Source organism: Myripristis murdjan, chromosome 1 (assembly GCF_902150065.1).
Source record: "Myripristis murdjan chromosome 1, fMyrMur1.1, whole genome shotgun sequence".
NCBI classification, from domain to species: domain Eukaryota; kingdom Metazoa; phylum Chordata; class Actinopteri; order Holocentriformes; family Holocentridae; genus Myripristis; species Myripristis murdjan.
Window position 1 is genome coordinate 19,863,268 of NC_043980.1, and position 12,176 is coordinate 19,875,443.

Genomic DNA, 12,176 nt, shown 5'->3' on the forward strand with positions numbered 1-12,176 from the left:
TATCGCTCCCTGATGAGAGCAAACAATCACGCACAAATGAAAAATGTAATCGAGCAAGTTGTGTGGCAAAGACAATTCCTACGTGCTCCAATTTGACTCCAAATTGGAAATCAAAGAGGCCTTACTGTCAGCATCAAGCTTCCTGTTCTCCAAGGCTGAACCCCAATATTTAATCACTCAAGGGATGATGGTGCTATATTTTTTTTTTTTTATATAATTTAGGAAGAATACAAGTCTCTCCCTTGCCCTGTGTGTGCATGTGCAAAAGAAACAATTGTAAACAGGGTTATTGTAGGTTGGCAGGGAATCTTATTCTGCTGACTTAAAATATTTGAGGGAAACATACACAAAGAACAACTTTGAGCTGTATTTTTTGCTTTTCTGCTGGCGTCATATATTGGATAAAAGTACTGAGTAAAGAAAGTATTGTGTAGGTGGAAAGCTGCTTTGTGCAAATTCCTTCGTAGTGCACTGTAGAAATAGCACTTTTGTGAAAAGCCCACTGTTTTTTACCACCTGACAGTACAAACATGGAGAACTGAATTCCAAAGGGTATTATCTTTTCTGCAGCCAAGTTGGGGTACATCATCCTTTTAAATATGGCATTGATACATTTGTGTGTACTGTTCTGTCTCTGTGAAGTAAAACCATTGAAGCAGGAGCAAACGAAATGCTTAACAAACCATTTATGTGCTAACATTAGCAGATTCAATCATGCGAATTGAGGTCTTTGTTATATGTCCAGTTTTCATTACATTTCACTAGCCTTTAAGGCAGGTAGTTTGTGTATACGGATGTGCACATGTCTGTGTGTGTATTCAACAAGAGCCTCAGGCTTTCAAACTTGAGATTAAGTGGAATGCGTGGGCCTGTGGATTTTAAGCATTGTCATGGCTGGCCTTTACTCTGCAGCATCAGGATGTCTGCTGCCATTGAGCACTGAGTGATATGTCTCGGTGCCTGTCGGCAAGATGAAAAGCTCCATTTTGAAATGGTTAGTGCCGATGCACTGGACTGGCCGCCTTATATTCCTTCTGCTGTCAGAAACACTTGGCTAGACACGTGTGAAAACCTTACTGCAATCCGGAGTCTGTTATCATGACTGAAGTGAGAAAAGACTGTTTTATCAATACCATAGAAGACTGTCCATCGTATTCTATACATTTTACTTTGAGGCTTAGCTGGACTCAAACTGGCAAACACAGGGATAAAATGCATTAAAGGTTCCTTGCATGGTGATGAAATCCTCTTAGAAATGGGTGCACTACTGTGTAACCCAGGCTTACTGACATCTATCTACAGCTGTGGACTTAATATGAACAGAAAGAAAAAGCATTTTATATGCCATGGCCATGGAAAGGACACACTTGGTGTTGGCTTGTGAAGAAAATACTCCAATTTAGATGCCATATTTTAATTGTGATCTTCTTTTAGCTTTTCATTAGGTAATTGTCAAACTTAAAAGCCTCGTTCCCACCAAGAGCCCATTGTTGAAATGAAGAGTTATTTCTTTCACATCTGGGACCAGGAATGAGAGCATCAAAATGAAACGGGAAAGGGAGGGCTCGTCTCCTCTCTCTTTATTGAGCAGAATTCATTGGCTCTCTGCAGCATGCCGTTATGATCACATTTCATATGGATTTGCTGGACATAATATATCAGTCATAGTCATTTTGGACAAAAAAATCATTATGGAAATACTGTCAGCAAAAAAGGCAAAATAAATAAATAAAATTGTTTATCTGTATGCTGTATGAATAAATGGGGGAATCAACTTTACATCTAACACAAATGCAAAACACCCATCTTATCAGTTCATTTGCCCTTACATATAAATCAGTAGCTACTTAGAGCACATTAGGACCAGTTACATTTATATATACAGTGTAAGATTAAGATTAATTCTGAGTACATCATAACCATTTTAACCTGTTAGTGTGCAAGTCAGGCTTCGAGATGTGGGTGCTATTGTGGGTTTATGACGGTCCACACAAGATTCCCCACTATTGTATGAGGTGCTGCTGTGGGCAATGCATTACGACTCACTAGCAGTCTGCTCAGGCTTTTTGCCACAGCGCCATGTGAGCATTGTGGCGGCATCAATTTTTCAATCTGCATTGGCTACAGCAACAGTTAATGATGTTTGACTCCAGGATTTTTGCAGTTAAATACTGACTGTGACTGCAAAGTTGAGAGTCACTGGGAATGACCCCCTGTCCCTGTCTTTTACATCTTGATCTTTGAAGGGAATATCCTCACTTAAGTTCATTAGGGCTGTTGTGTAAATAGGAGTCCTTGCTTTTAATATATCCATCACAACTCACCCAATGTTTTTTTCCCTTTCAAAAAAAAATAAAAAAAAAATAATAATCAATCATCAATCAAAAATCATCGCTGAAGTCAAACATAGTTGCAAAGATGTCAGTTTTCACAGAAACATAAACTGAACTTAAAAAAAGGAATATCATCCTCCCTTTGGACCAAGATACTGCTAAGGCACAGGATATTTGTACCTTGCGAGTCTGCACATGCTGGACAAGAGTATAATTCTTCTCATAGTTTTTTAGTGCAGCCTGCACCTGGGTTTGTGAAACTGAGGCTCTTAATGCCTATTCTGGGCATGTTAGAATAAGGCATCATGTTAGTTTTTTGGCAATTTAGTGACCAGAAGTGCTATAGCAGAGGTGGTGCACATGTTGTAAAAGGGGTTGGATTAGGATCAGTAGGTGTTGTAGGGGCTGGCATCAATTATAATCAATCAAATTAGTTCCTCTCATTCCTTTAAAAATCAGTGTGCTCCTCATAATAGATGGGGAGTGTCCATACTGACTGTGCCAAAAAAATCTTTTCCCAAGAGGAAAACACTAAGACGTGGTCTGGATAGACAGAGGTGCATGCAGCAGATGTCATGGCGAGCTATGAAATTACTGGACGACCGCTGGCAGGAAACAATCCACTTGCACCCAGAGAGTTTGCCAGGGTTACTGCAAATTAGGGCCCTGTCTTTAGGTCATGATTAAATTGGCATGCAGTACAGTACGTGGCACATTCGTCCCCAACAGCATTTGAATATGCAGATATGCTGCAATGTGTGATAATGTGATGGTGACTGAACAAACTGTTTTAAGATTTTCAGGAACGGAGTATCTTTTACATGGTGTCTGATAAAATGTGTCAAGTTCAATGTATCATAAGATGCCCTGTTATTTTCAGGAATTTTTACTACTCACACAAATAGATGAGCCATGACTGTTAATTTATTCCTAATACTTTGCCTTGTTCATTGCCAAAACATGGCACTAAGTAGACCATATTTCTGTATTCAGTGTAAAGTGAGCATCCTCCGGCTCTCAGGGACCATGTGTTGAGAATATTCCAGTCATTATAGTGATGGATAGAGCTACTTACAGCAAGGTACAGACGCATTTAATGGGCAGTTGAACATTTTAATGGTTATAGCAGTACGCTGGTACACTACTCCACGCTCTGACAACACCTCAGTATGCTATAATAAGGGCAATTGGAATGGAATTATAAAGGCATGGACGAGGTTAAAAGAAAATAAGTACTCTAGATCCTTCCTGTCAAAAAAGTGGTTTGCTCTTTTGTCTGAGTTGTCTCATGTGGATCATCTTTGATTTTTAGCAGAGATCTTGTCAGGTTAAAGTGTTTCCTTATTCCTGAAACCCTATGAAAGGCAAAGATGTACATGGAGTGTTAACCCTTTGTGTGGAATGCATTCATGAAATCTTTTTCAGAGTTGTATGGTGGCACAAGCCTGTTGTCGCACACAGTAGACTGAAGGCAGGAAAACATAGGGCCATGATACACTATCTGGACCTCTTAATCATTGAATTCTGATGTCTCATTCAGTCTCATTGTCACAGGTGTACAAGAAAGAATGGGCCATTATGAAGAGCGTGCTGAATTCCAGTGTGTTATTATAATAGTAATGTAATAAGATGCCATCATTTGCAATAAGTCAAGAAACAAGTTATCAGTTGTTCATGAAATTTCGTCCCTCCTAAACATTCCACAATCAACTGTGAGTGGTATCATTGCAAAGAGGAAGTGTTTAGGAGCCACAGCGACTCAGCCACCAAGTGGCAGACCACGTAAAGCTACAGAGCGGGGTCGCCAAGTGCTGAGGCTCATAGTGCGTAAAAGTGGCCAACACTCTGCTGACGCTGTAACTGCAGAGCTCCAAACCTCCTCTGGCTTTAACATCAGCACAAAAACTGTGTGCTGGGAACTTCATGGCAGGAGTTTCCAATCTGAGCAGCCGCATGCAACCAAGCACAATGCTAAGCGTCAGATGGAGCGGTGTGAAGCACACTGCCACTGGACTCTGGAGCAGTGGAAACGTGTTCTGTGGAGTGATGGATCATGCATCTATCTGGCAGTCTGATGGATGAGTCTGGGTTTGCCAGGAGAATGTTACCTACCTCTTTGCATTGTGCTAACTGTAATGTTTGGTGGAGGAGGGATAACGCTATGGGCTTGGTTTTCTGGGGTTGGCCTTGGCCCCTTAGCTCCAGTGAAGGGAAATCTTAATGCTTCAGCTTACCAAGACATTTTGAATAATTCTATGCTCCCAGCATTGTGGGAACAGTTTGGGGAAGGCCCTTTTCTGTTCCAGCATGACTGTGCCCCAGTGCATAAAGCAAGGTCCATAAAGGCATGGCTGGGCGAGTTTGGTGTGGAAGAGCTTGACTGGCCTGCGCTGAACCCTGACCTCAACTCCATCCAACAACTTTAGGATGAACCAGAATAAAGATTCTGAGCCAGGCCCTCTGGTCCAACATCAGTGTCTGACCTCAGAAATGCTCTTCTGGATGAATGGGGAAAAATCCCCACAGTCACACAAATAGTAGAAATAGTAGAATAGTATAATAGAGTGGGAGCTGCAAAGCGGGAACAACTCCATATTAATGCCTCTGGATTAAGAATGGGACCCCATAAGAGCTCCTGTAGGTGTAATATGTAGGTGGCCCGATACTTTTGTCCATATAGTGTAGATAGGAAGACACTCACCTTCATGCAATTTAAAGTCCACTAATCCACTCAGCTTGCATGACTTTGATGTGTAGGATAAATCCAGAGACAGCCTGAGGAAAGCCACACAAAGAGATGTGCAAACCACACAAACAGAGCCAGGTCCTCAGGTCCCTCTTGCTGTGAGGCCACAGTGCCAAACACTGAGTGACTGTACCCCCTCCTAAAAATTTGGCTTATCCCAATACCAGGTTTAATTTGTGTATATGCATGTGTGTGTGTGTACATGCGTGTGTATTTTGTACCTGCAGATAGATTTATTGGAATTGGTGATCTCTCCTGCTGTGGTGCAAGCAGGCCTGACTCAGTTGCTCTGTGTGTGGCATGCAATGCTCTGGACTGACCTTGTAGTGGAGGTGTCACTAAGCAGAGCCGTAGCCATTATTCAATTAGACAGAATTAGGCACTGGCTAATGTGACAGTAGCCTGCTGTGAAAACTGACTCTGAATTAGCTTCAAGGCTTGGCAGTGCTCATTTTACTGGGACAGCTATGCAGTGAATCACAACAGGTCTGTTTTTATGTGATGATATGTAAAGGAATAGGACATCAGCACACCTGGATAACTATGATGGGGAAAAAATAGAAAAAATGTGAGAAGTAGTCCTTCACACTGCTCACAAAAGCATAAACGTGTACAGCATGTTAAGCCAATACAGAACCGATTACATTCTATTTCTATTAGCATGGTGGTCAGCTTGTGTCCCAGGGAGTAAGAGTGTTAAGAGTTCTGAGAGTGTGAAGGAAACGACTCATGTTTTACCTGGCATTTTTCATGACATTCTTCTCATTTGAAACAATGCTTTTGACTGGACTGCTAGTGCTGGGGCTTTGCTTTTGACATTTGCTTTGGGATGACAATTAATACTAAACCCAGTCAGAGATATTAAGAAGCAACGGAAATGTGTGGAAACACATTTGTAATGATGTACATTAAAAGACACATTTTATTTGCAGTAGTCCTTTGGATCATAGGTAAGGGTGAGCAGCAACATTAAGCCATAGCATGTCAACCTCACCTCATGTATGCTGTAATGTCATTAACACCTAATGACATCCAGTGACAAAGACATCCAGTTATAGATTAGATATGTGTGCAAATGAATATGAAAAACTGTGAAAGGAATAAATATGAATATTAATATGGTGTCTTTGGTGGTGGTGGTGGTGGTAGTGGTGTGTGTGTGTGTGTGTGTGTGTGTGTGTGTGTGTGTGTGTGTGGCTCTCAGACTGATGAGACTGATGAATAGATAGAATTTGTCAAATGTGTCATCTTAATGAAACTGAAAATGAAGTCCATTTTGTTTGGCAAAGTGAATAGAGAGGTAAATTTATTATGTATGAAAATGTTAATTGTTTATGTGAACATAAGATATTTGGATAAGTAGACAACTCGAAAAACCCAAGGAAAAGAGGAAAATAGCATCATATTAACAAGAGGAGTTTGGTGTCTTTTGCACTGATCGTTATATAATTGTATATACTGTATGTGTAAACATGTATGACCACATGTAGATATGTCCATGTTTATTTATATACTACATAATTATGCATGCATAAGGGTTACGCTTCTCTCTTGTGAGGAGTGCATTTCAGTGACAATGTACTTTGTAACAACTTAGTTTTGTGTTAGTTAGGCACGTCATCCCACATGGACCACAAGAAAGGCATGGCACAGAAATAAAACATTCATTCAGCTGCATTCATTCATTTTGAAGACAACATGAAAATGTTTTTTTTTTTTTCTCAGAAATAAATGAGTTATTTCCCTCTAAAATTATGTCACTGAAATGTAGAAAATTTCAGCTATTGCATAATATGATTTTTTCCTAAAGCATAAGTCATAGTAAATCCAAACAAGATGAAACAAAACAAAACAAAACAAAAAAAAAAAAAAAAACACTAAATGAAACATCTATGAATGTCGTAATGTTTGAATGATGTATTGAGATTTTCATCAGGCACACCATATGTATCCTTCATGTTTCTTGGGACTTCCCATTTGGTTGCCTGCACCTGAGGCATTTTACAGGTGTGCTGATAAAACCAGCAGTTACATATTTTGGGTCACATATCAGTGGCTTTTTGCATTTTACAATTTCAATCTAAAACCTCACAAAAGGCTGTTGGGCAGGCAAAGAAATTTTAAAATATTCATCAGGCAAACACTGTTCATCCACTATTTAACCTCTATGAAAACATACCCCTGCTGATAGCAAATGAGCCCTTTGCATGTTGACTCTCACTGAAAGCTAATGTTAATAGTCTAAAATGAATAGTAGATCAGAAGAAAATACCTCTCTCTGCCATGATCACTTTTTTTATGACCTTGCAAAGGGGATTCTTCTCAGTCCCTGTGTCCCTTGCTCCATGCAAATTAAACAGTGACAGCTTTGGCTCATTACGGTGCCATCTGTTAAAACCTAAAATAAAAATAATTTTAAAAATCTGTTTATTTACTACTGTGTCCTGAATAAGGGGTTGAAGGTGCTGTTGTTTGCTACAAAGTCGGCAAGGCCGATCTTTAAGTGTCTCAAAGGGTTAATTTCTTGTCATTCAACCCATAGACCTTTTTCACACCATTTTGACATGAAATAGAAGGGTAAATAAACACAGTTTAGATGCTAATTAAGATTCACTTCCATTGAGGTCAAACAGAGTAAGGGTCCTGGTGTTGTTCATGTTGGCTCACTGGAAAGACTCTGCAATGAATTTCAAAAAAAAAAAAAAATCAATATGTCAATATGGCTTCCATGAAAAGGTCTATAGATGCTTCCCAGTGGTGCCAAGCTTAAATCTCAACCGCTGTCCTTGTTCTACAAATGTGGTGCAGATAACTCAGTTGCAACCACAGAACGCATGGTTGTATGAAAGAAGTTGAAACACAATGATGTGGATGGTGGGTGAGTGATACAGCAGCTGTCATTTTTTCCTATTATTACCCTTTTTTCTCTGGGCAGTCAAACGCCTTCCTACAGCATAACAAGATTTTCATAATTGTTGTCCTATACTCAGGATGGGTGAAGTTCAAGGACAGAAAATGGATTTAAGGATGACTATTGAGAGTATTGTCATAAGGAATGTCAGATGGGGGAACAGTCAGGGTGTTGGACAGAGCTGTAGGGTCCCACACACATGGCTGCTGAAGCTTTTGATAGGGTAAGTATGCAAGACAGGACATGTTACATTTTAAATTGTGGAAAATTACACTGGCTCTAACGTAAATTCTATATAATAATAACTAGCCAGCCTGAAAAGTTGTGTCCCAAAAAACATACCACATACTCATACTCAGCTCATGCAGTGAGTGGGAAGGGCTGTGATCCGTTCAACACCCCACGCTGCACAACACTACAAAAGAAAAACAGTACAAAAAAAAAAAAAAGAAAGAAAAACAGATTAAGCTTGCATTGGCTACATCTTGAAACTCTTGACTAAAATGGCATCTAAATGCCTTCAGGGAGCCAGAACTAACACTGAAATTGCCCATCCACCTGACAGTAAAAAGGTACAGAAACCCTGCCACAAAGCAACAGTGGCTGCATCCTCAGTGCCGCGCCAGCCACCTATGACAATCACATGGAGTAGGCACTTGACGTCTGCCTTCCAATCATGGGTCTACATCCCAGGTAATGTAGCTTCTCATAGCACCTCTCAGCAACAAGTGCTGCACTTAGCCTGATGCAATCAGACAGTCTCGAAGTAACAGCAAAGTGTTATTTATACACACACACACACACATATACATCTACATATACATACATATAGAGCTAGGGAGAGAGAGAGGAAGGGAGAGAGATAGAGAGAAAGAGAGAGAGAGATACACTCCTATAAATAGGGAATTGCTTGCAGGTGGTGAGCCTGACCAGGCAGAGCGAGTGAGGGAGGGGCACGCAGGCAAAGGTAAAGTGGCGATGGCGACTGTCTGTTGCCACCAAACATATATTGCCCATCACACATGATTGACCTTTTCTTTTGACAGAGTGAATAGACATAAAATGCATCTTTTTAATTATAGCACTTAGGCTTCCATAAGGATGCTAATAGGTGCAAATATATTGACTTTGAGTTACCATAATAATAATGGGTGCAAGTCTGTCATGACCTTTGAGATGACAGTTGGGCATTCAAGGGAGTGGCAAGCAGCTGCCAACCTTTTTTTTTTTTTTTTAGCGCTTCTGGACAATAATGTCTTCTTCTCTCCCTCACCCTGACCAGCTTCACCCAGCACATGATCAGTAAAAAGGTGGATATGTTAGAGATGCTATTGGGTGCGGATCAAGACATAATTCATGGATTGGATATTGGACTGACTCACAGACAGTGCCACCTGTAGTATTCCTAAAATATTTCTGCAGTTAATCTACCACTGCTGCCTCCACAGCAGCCTGTTAGCAAGGCTGTAGGTAGTGAACGCAGAGGTTTTCTTCTTCTTCGGTAGTGCCTTTGTGAGTCCAGTGTGCTTATTATGATATAGCGCCACAGTGGCGTGTGCTTGTATTGCAGTCACATTAGATAATTATATTGTAGTGGTCACAAAAAGAGAAATCTCCTTACTACTAGTTGATCCTGTAATGTATTGCTGTGCACTTGATTTGTTTGAGTTTTTCAAAACAACAAACAAACAATAATTTGCACTCCTACACCTCCTCCTGTTTGTGTTAGAAGCTGAAGATAACGTACACGTCAAGTAAACTGCTTCGGAATACATTTAAATTCGATGTATTTTTGTATATTTCTGAAAATGAACAACTGAATGAATGAATGAAAAAAAGTGGATCGGTGCATACCTAGATATTATTCAGTGAGGGTGGCAAGCACCAAATGTGTAAGCCACTTCCAGGAAAGCAACTTTGACACCAAGCTGTATTACTGTAACCGTCTGTTGGTTAGGGTGGTTCTGGATTTTGATTTAAAAAAAATCATCAAATGGTGAAGCACTTCCTTGCTTATTTGTATTTTGGGATTACACTTACATGTATAAGGTACATTGGATTTTTGTGTATTGAACTTGAGATCTGCAGTGACACGGCCACCTGATCCCTTTTCAAGGCTGTGTGATAAGTAGAAATCCCAGATAGTGGGACCCATGACTCCAATAAGGGCCTGTCTCTCTTTGCTTTTATTTCTCGCATGCATGCTCTGGATCCTGCGCTCTCTCACTCGATCTGTGTGTTGCAAAATGTGCTCTAGCAGCTGAGTTTTGCTTTCCTTTCAGCACCAAGGCTTCAGCACATCTTTGATGTTAGGATAAGATAAGATAGCTTTATTGTCTGTCACAAAGTAACAGATAATTTCCATTGACAAGGCTCAACAATAAATAAATAATGCTTGTTTGATTGTTTATCAGTGTCGGTGATAGAGTGACATTGGCGTACCATGGTTGTGTTTTTTGCTAAAACACTATTATTGTTGGGAGTGTGTCCTATGCTCTGCATGTCAATCTGGTGCCAGATGGCCGTGTCCATGAATGCACTGCCTGAATGCATTTTTTTTTTTTTTTTTTTTTTGCCCTTCAACAATTCATAAAGAGGTTACACATAACAGCCTATATCTGAACTACAAAAGGCTATATAATGTGACTTGTATTAATGGCAGCAACTTTCTTATTAATCCATTTTAATGATTTTTCATTTCGCCAACAGCCCAGGTCCAACAGTCACGATTCACTGCTGCTGTATGCATATATTAAGAGGCACATACAGCTCCACAATTTTCCTCCCTCAGCACATGAAATCACAGTCTGATACATCTGATGTCCATGAATTTACCCATGAGTCGTAAGTGGAAAAATCAATACACAAATATTTTATGTAATTTTGTCTCTGTAATGAAGTATCAGTACTTTTGTCTGGTATCATTATATATATATATATATATATATATATATATATATATATATATATATTTTTTTTTTTTTTTTTTTTGAGTATACACAAATGCTATATATATATTTTCCTTGCAGTTACACAAACATGAATTATATAACTAAGTAACTAACTGCCTAACTCCTAGTGGCAAAACAAATTCAGGCTGTATGTAATATCTCCTGTTTAAACCAGGGTGCTAGCTCTTCATAGAAGCTTGAGTGAAGGGGTGGTGGTTGGGGGTATTCAAGTTTGGAGACAGTGAAACTACTATGACTAAGTGTATGGACTTTTTTGTAGTCAGTCTGGCCTAAAAATGTGCTCTTGCTGTATCACTGAGGTATGGCACAAATTTACTCGAATGGCGAATTGTGTGTGTGTGTGTGTGTGTGTGTGTGTGTGTGTGTGTGTGTGTGTGTGTGTGTGTGTGTGTGTGTGTGAAGGAAAATTATGCAAAGCTAATATACAGTATAACATCATTTACTGATTTTTGCTCATATAATTCACAACTTTTCTAAACAAGCTCTGCGTCAGACAATTTCCTTGTTCATGGCCTTTCAAGGTCAAGGCTTCACTTCCTCTGTCTAGTCATGTACACCACTCACTCCTCAGATCTAAATATGTCCTGTTTCCCACTGTCCCTTGTCAGACAGCTTGAGCACTGATCTGATCCACATTTGAATGTGACTCTGTATTCCTTTCAAACTCCTTTTCATTAAATACACTTACAAAGACAGAGTTTGTCTAGCTCTGTTTTCTTCTCGCCAAGGTTAATTTCCACCACACCTCTGTGATGCTTGGCTTTGTGCTGGCTTTTTTCTGAAGGCTGGCTGGTTCAAAGCACTCTGTGGACCTGACACCTTGTTGACAAAACCAAGGATTTTTCTTTTTTAATCTAAAAAGTTCTCAGGCAAAAAAAGGCTACCCTTTAGGCTATTAGATGTAGCTAGAGGTCTCAAGCTGGATTATTCTAGTTGGCTTTCTTCCTTCTGGACCCAAACAAACTAGTAAACTAGCCCATTCAACTCATGATGTGGAGTTTTAGCCAAAGTTATTGCTTTGCGTGGTTGTCAACCCACAAGTGCTAAAAGAGGTCATTGATCATACTATTCGCATGCATTGACTTAATGATGCACAATACTGGTATATGCACCTCATATGCACCGGACAGGTCTGGCAGAATACTACTTGGTGTTATTTTTCATGCACACAGTGTTAGGCTGCACAAAGATTTCAGTTGGTACAAACCTCAAGT